Source organism: Desmodus rotundus, chromosome 13, assembly GCF_022682495.2.
Source record: "Desmodus rotundus isolate HL8 chromosome 13, HLdesRot8A.1, whole genome shotgun sequence".
NCBI classification, from domain to species: domain Eukaryota; kingdom Metazoa; phylum Chordata; class Mammalia; order Chiroptera; family Phyllostomidae; genus Desmodus; species Desmodus rotundus.
The window spans coordinates 27,783,785-27,791,356 of NC_071399.1; the positions used below are offsets into that span (position 1 = coordinate 27,783,785).

The window sequence follows — 7,572 nt, forward strand, 5'->3', positions numbered from 1 at the left end:
ATGTATGTCTCTGTTTCTCTTGGATATATACTTAGGAGCCTAGGGGTTGCATCACTGGCTCATGTGATAATTCTATGTATAACTTTTTTGAGGGACCACCAAACTGTTTTCCATAGGAGCTGCACCACTTTACATTCTTACCTGCAATGTGTGACTACTCCTACTTCTCCACATTTCTACCTTTCTCAAAAAAAATTATAGCCAGTCTCATGGGTGTGAAGTGGCACTTCACTATAGTTTCGGTTTACGTTTCCTTAGTGACTAACGATGTTGAACATCTTTTCACGTACTCGTTGGCCATTTACATATGGCCATTTCCATTTTTTCTTTGGAGATATGTCTATTCAAGTCACTTGCCCATTTTAAAAATTGAGTTGTTTGTCTTCATTTGGTTGAGTTATGAGTTCTTCATTCGTTTAAAACAAAGATTTCAAATATTTATGAAGTCCAGTGTATCTATTTTTCGTTGTTGTCAAATCTAAGAATTCATTGACATCTGGGGTCGTGAAAATTTACTCTTGCTTCCTTCTAATGGCTTTATAAGTTTTAGCTCTTATATTTAAGTCACTGATCCATTTTGAGTTAATTTTTGTATATGGAGTGAGGTGGGGCTGCAAATTCACTCCTTTGCATGTGGTTATCCAATTTTTCCAGCACCATTTGTTGAAGAAAACTTTCAGTCTTCCTGAGTATGAATTTGGTTGTGAGGGTTTTTTTTTAATGTACAAAACACTTCTCTTCAATCAACAGGCAGCAATGTTCTTGCTCAACAGACCTGTATCATCATAGATGTCACCGTGCTGTCGAGGGCCCTGGACTGGATGCGGTCCCCTGGGTCATAGAAAGGGTTACACATCACATCTGTGCAGGAGTTGTGCAGCTTCCGGAACATACTGCGAATCTCGTTGTCTCAAAGCGCTGTGTTGGAGGAATCCACCACCATCACAAGCTTCACCTTAGTTGGTCATGTAACCGTATACCTTGTAGTCCTCTGTGGGGTACAGCAGGCCCAGGTAGAGCTCCCTCGGGTCCACCAGGGCCTTCCCCATTGCAGAGATCTTCTCATCCACCACCTCCAGGGACGTGTGCACCGTGTAGTGGAACTTCGGCTTGTTCTCTGTGGGGACATTGCGGATGTAAAGAGGGTAATTCTCCTCAGCGATCACTGCCATGCACACCGCCATCTCGAGAGGCCGGGCTGGCCACCTGGTTGTGGGTTTTTTGTAAATACCTTTTATTTTTGTAAATATGCCTTCAGTTCTTAACTTGAGTGCTTTTATCATGGAAGTTTTTCAGATGCCTTTTCTATGTAGAGATGACTGTGTCTTTCCCCCTTCATGCTACTAATATTGTGTGTGACATTGACTGGTTTTCTTACGTTGAAACACTCTTGTGTTCCTGGAATAAGTTCCACCTGGTCATGAGGTATAAAAATTTTTATGTACTGTTGGACCTGGTTTGCTAACATTTTGCTGAGGATTTTCGTCTCTGTATCCATCAGGGATATTGGTCTGTGGTTTCCTTGTGGTATCTTTGTCTGTCTTTGCTGGCCTCATAGAATGTGTTAGAAAGTGTTCCCTCTTCTATTTTTTTGTAGGAGTTTAAAAGAGTTGGTGTTGATTCTTTTTTTAAATGTTTGATAGAATTTGTCAGGGAGCCACCTGGTTCTGAACTTTTCTTTGCTGGGAGGTTCTCATTGCTCATTCAATCTGTTTACATCATATAGGTCTGCTGAAGTTCTCTATTTCCTTTCTAGTTACTTTTGGTAATTTGTATGTTTCTAGGACTTTGTCCATTTCATCCAGATTATCAAATTTGTTGGCATACAAATATAGTGTTTATGTTTTTAGTTATTTATGCCTTCTCTATTTTTTCATAGTATAACTAATTTCTAATCTCTTTTTAAAGGCTTGTTAATTTTGTTGATCTTTACAAAAACCTACTTTTAGGTTTGTTGATTCTCTTTATTGTTTTGTACCCTCTGTTTCATTTATTTCTACTCTAATCTTTATTATTATTTTCTTTCTGGTGCTTTGGGTTTAGCTTTCTGTCCTTTTTCTAGTTCCTTAAGGTGTATAATTAGGTTGTTAATTTGAGATATTTAATTTTTTTATGTAGGTGTTTATAACTATAAATTTCCCTCTGAACACTGATTTTGCTGCATCCTTAAATTTTTCTACCTCATGTTTCCATTTTAGTCTTATCTAAGTATTTTCTAACTTCTATAGTGATTCTTTTTTTGTTCCATTGGTTGTTGAAGGGCATTTTATTTAACTTCTACATATCTGCAAGTAGTCCTGTTTTCCTTATTATTGATTTCTAGTTTCATTCCATTGTGATCAGAGAAAATAGTGTGTGTGATATCAATTTTTAAAAATTTACTGAAAGTTATTTTTGGCCTAATGTGTGGTCTACCCTGGAGAATGTTTTATGTGCACTTGAGAGGAATGTGTATTCTGCTGTTGTTGGTTGGAGTATGCTTTCTATGTCTGATCTAATTGGTTTATAATGCTACTTAAGTTTTCTATTTCCCTTCTTGATCTCTTTTTGGATGTTCTGCCTATTATTGAAAGTGAGGGAATAATACTCTTTTTCATCTGTCAAATATTGCTCATCAACCCAATGGATTAATTCACCAGTTACATGTATGTTCAATGAAGAACATTCAGAGACCAATTATTGATTCATTTATGTAACAACATCTGTCACTGCTTATAATATATTACACATAAAGAGGTCATACAAATGAATGAATGACCTATTGCACAGGCTAGTAGGGTAGAGAAGACCTGTCCACTAGTAACCATACAACAGAAATAGGATCCTAAGAGGTATAAGAGAGGTGCAAATAACTGGTGTTGCAAATTTAAAGAACTTTCAGTTAAAGAAATTTTCTGGGCTTCATTGAAAAGTTGACCTTAAACTCCAAGCAGAAGGAACAGAAACCAAGGCCAGAAGCCCAATAAATGACACGTGACTGGAGCTCACCATGTGCTGCCCCATGTTGCACCAAACAGCATGGAAAGGGTGGAGCGAGAGTCCCAATGTCAAGCTTGTGGGGAGCAGGAATGGAGAGCTTTGATGGCTGGACTATGTCATTTATTCTGAGAGTGGAGGCCCTGGGAAGTGTTTTGCAGAGAAGGGCCATGCTGAAAGTATGACTTATAGAGAGAACATTTGCTTATTTGTAATCACTCAAGAAAGCAGGGAGGAATGAAGCCAGTGATAAGGCATTGCCATCTTCCAAGTCTTATGAATTTGTCAAAGTGGATGGGACAGTCATGGGACTCTCTTCACTAGGATGTAGGGAGAAGAGTGAGAGTGAGGAGACTTCAGGATGGCAGGAGGGAGGCAGGGCAGAACAGGTGAACAAGGGGATGAAACATTTCAAATGGAACAGGGGGATCATTTATTCAGGAGGGAACAGTATGAGGCTGAGAAATGCCCCAAAGTGGAGGATGAAAAGTTTTGTACTCGCTTCTGAGGACAGTTTAAACACTGGTGTTGAGGAGACCAGCGTGTGAGATGTGAAGGGAAAACTTCTCTGGCTCGCTGCACAGGTGAAGGAGTGCAGGTATGGGGACAGAAAACTTGGCCAAAGCCTTGCACTGGTCCCATTTGCCCCTGGCTAATTAGTCAGCGTACAATGTGTTAGATCTCTCCCAGAGCAAAAGAACAAGAAAACCCCGGAAGCATTTTAAGATGACAATGCTGCCGGCTTCTTGGTGACAGCAGCTTCCCTTGTGGCAGAGCCATCTGCTGCGGACTCAGGGCAACGAGGGGAACACTAACAGGAGCTGGGACTGCTATAGTCAGACAGTATCCTCTGTGTGCACAGGTAAAACTGGCACTGGTCTTACCTGATAAATGCTCAACTAATTCTTGGGCCATTTCTGCCATCCCTTGGATGCATTACCTACTCTCTTCTTCCTTTGCTCCCCAGGGCTCCCCGTTTCAGAACTGGGTCAACACGGTGGCACCAACAGCCTTGTTGAGCTCTTTAACTGCCCCCTAGGCATGGAAAGGACAGCAAGTCACACGTCCTCACGTGCTGACCCCAAGCACGTCTCACAAGTAGAGAGTACCTGTGTAGTATGAATGGCAATGTGCTCTTTGACAAATGGAAGGTTCTAACCCCAGAGGTACTTAGAAGCAGGGATGGGTGAATAATGCCAGCAGGATGGAACCCCCTCAACAAAGGGCTCAGTGTTTGTGAAGGAATTGGGTGAGTTATTCCTGCCAGCATCCTTTCACTGCTGCAGGAGTGGACACCATGAAAGAATTTATTTGTTTTCAAAAGATTAATAATTTGCCTTTGGAGGACCCAGTTACTGATCATCAGAGCGAGTTCAATAACATGTTCTGAACTTAACTGGAGGATGTAGGCTGAAATTGTGTACTTACTTTGTAAAGAGCCTTCAGAAAAATCTCTAAGCCCATTTGAAGATGTTGGCTGCCAAGAGGAAATATGCTGGACCTAAAATCTATATACAAAGGCCAGACAAGCATGGGATGCTTCCCCGCAGGGCCTGGGGGCTACAGAGCTTGGGTACAAACTTCATGAGTGCTGGGATTTGTGTCTGTTCTTATTGATTTGTGCCCAGGCCTGTGCTGGCTCACAGTACATGGGCAATGAATGCTTGTACGAATGGAAGACAGTGGTCTTGGGGTGAAACCCCCACTCAGATCAGCTGTGAGTTAAGGTCCTAGTACCTTAACCAGGAATAAATGAAAGAAACACAACCATTTTGGAAAGCTTGCTACTATGGACTGAATTGTGTCCCTCCCCGTAGCTTATGTATTGGAGCCCTAACCCACGATATGATGGTATTAGGATGTGGGGCCGCTGGGACATAATTAGGTGAGGTCATGAGGGTGAAGCCCCCGTGATGGGATTAGTGTCCTTATAAGAAAAAGACACCTGAGCTCTCTCTCTCTTTACCACACGAGGCCACAGGAAGAATGTGGCCATCTGTAAGCCAGCAAGAAGGCCCTGGCCAGGGAACTAAATATGCCAACACATTAAGCTGGGACTTCCCGGACTCCAGAACTGTGAGAAATAAATTCCTGTTGCCTAAGCTGCCCAGTGCACAGTATTGTATTATGACATCCAGAGCTGGCTGAGAACATTTCTGACCCGAGAGGCAATATTTGTGGTGTCATTGGTCTGAGGGGATTGTGGTAATTTCCTTCTGCAGCACAAATGGAATCAGATTAAGCCAAATGCATTGAGAGAACCCAGGGTTAGGACCAGCGCTTCAAGAACTCTGGATGAAGGGTGCTTGGTAAAACGATCCATCATACACATTTTGCAGCCAAAATTCACTTGTAGCTTTCCAAAAAGGCCAAAGAGCAAGCAAACAATTGAGAGAGGACCTCCATTTCACCAATTTACAGCATCGTAAGAGTAAGCAATTTGTTAAGAAGGAGGAAAATAAAAACTATTCTTGTTGTGACCCTAAGACTGCTTTTCACAGAATTTCCTAGAAGATACTTGCTGATGACAATGATAATGCTGGAATTGCTTCCTCAGCCAGAAAGTACATCAAATAAAGAAGAGCCTTGGGTTTCTTTTTAAACTGTGTATTTTTCATTATCATTTAGTCCCCTTATACTCCCCGTCCCCTTCACAATTACCACCCTGTTGTCCCTGTCCGTGAGTCCTTTTCCCTTGATCTGTCCACTCCCTAACTGCCCCCTTATCTGTCATCCTGCTTTCCATCTATGAGTCTGTCTCTGATTTGCTTGTTAGTTCAGTTTGTTCATTAGATTCCATATATGAGTGAGATCATATGGTACTTGTCTTTCTCTGACTGGCTTATTTCACTTAGCATAATGTTCTACAGGTCCATCCATGCTGTCACAAAGAGTAAAATTTTCTTTTTTACCTCTGAGTAGTACTCCATTGCATAAATGTTCCATAGTTGTTTTAGCCACTCATCTACTGATGGACACTTGGGCTGCTTCCAAATCTTAGTGATTGTAAATAATGCTGCAATGAAAATAGGGGTACTTATGTTCTTTTGAATTAGTGTTTTGTGTGCCTTTGGATATATTCTCAGAAGTGGGAGCACTGGGTCAAAAGGCAGATCCATTTTTAATATTTTGAGGTATCTCCATTCTGCTTTCCATACTGGCTGCACCTGTCTGCATTCCCACCAACAGTGCAAAGGGGATCCCCTTTCTCCACATCCTCACCAGCACTTGTTTGTTGATTTATTGATGATAGCCTTTCTGACAGGCATGAGATAATATTTCATGGTGGTTTTAATTTGCATTTCTCTGATGATTAGTGATGTTGAACATCTTTTCAAATGTCTATTGGCCATCTGTATGTCCTCTTTGGAGAAGTGTCTATTTCGGTCCTTTGTCCATTTTTTAATTGGGATTTGTTTTTTGGTTTAAGCTTTGTAAGTTCTTTATAAATTTTGGATATTAACCTCTTATCAAATGTATCAGCAAATATGTTCTCCCATTCTGTGGGTTGTCTTTTTATTTTGTTGATGTTTTCCTTTGCTGTGTAAAAACATTCTAGTTTGATGTAGTCCCATTTGTTTATTTTTTGTTTGTTTGTTTGTTTCTCTTGCATTGGATGTATATCTGAAAAAATATTGCTATAAGCAATGTCTGAGATTTTGCTGCCTGTGTTTTCTTCTATGATTTTTATAGTTTTGGGACTAACATTTAAGTCTTTAAGCCATTTTGAATTTATCCTTGTGTATGATGTAAAAGGTGGTCTAGTTTCATTTTTCTGCATCTATCTATCCAATTTCCCCAGTACCATTTATTGAATAAACTATCTTTAGTCCATTGTATGTGCTTGCTTCCTCTGTCAAATATTAATTGATTATAAAGGTGTGGGTTTATTTCTGGGCTCTCTATTCTGTTCCACTGATCTATGTGTCTGTTTTTGGGGTAGTATGGACATTTTAATGGTGTTAATTCTTTCTATCCATGAACACATTATATGCTTCCACTTATTTGTATCTTCTTCAATATCCTTCTTCAGTGTCTTATAATTTTCTGAGTACAGGTCTTTTATGTCCTTGGTTACATTTATTCCTAGGTATTTTATTCTTTATGAAACAATTGTGAATGGGATTGTTTTTCTTTATTTCCCCTTTTGTTAGTTCATTATTAGAATATAAAAATACAACTGATTTCTAGATATTGATTTTCTATCCTGCTATTTTGCTGAATTCATTTATCAGTTCTAGTAGTTTCTTGCTGGCATCTTTGGGGTTCTCTTAATACAGCATCGTGTAATCTGCAAACACAGTTTTACTTCTTCCTTTCCAATTTAGATGCCTTTTATTTCTTCTTCTGGTCTTGATTATTGTGGCTAGGATTTCCAGTACTATGTTGAATAAGAGAGGTGAAAGCAGATATCCCCATGTTATTCCCAATCTTAAGGGGAATGCTTGTAGTTTTTGCCCGTTTAGTATGATGCTGGCAGTGGGTTTGTCATATACGGCCTTTATTATGTTTAAGTAGGTTCCCTTTATTCCCACTTTGCTGAGAGGTTTTACCATAAATGGGTGTTGGGCTTTATCAAATGTTTTTCCTGCATCT

At 40.0% G+C, this 7,572-nt stretch overlaps 1 pseudogene; it reads right to left on the minus strand.

The window, feature by feature from the left end:
- Positions 1 to 766: 766 nt before the first annotated feature.
- Positions 767 to 1,184, minus strand: LOC112321539 (trafficking protein particle complex subunit 2-like protein; annotated as a pseudogene).
- Between the last annotated feature and the right edge of the window lie 6,388 nt (positions 1,185 to 7,572).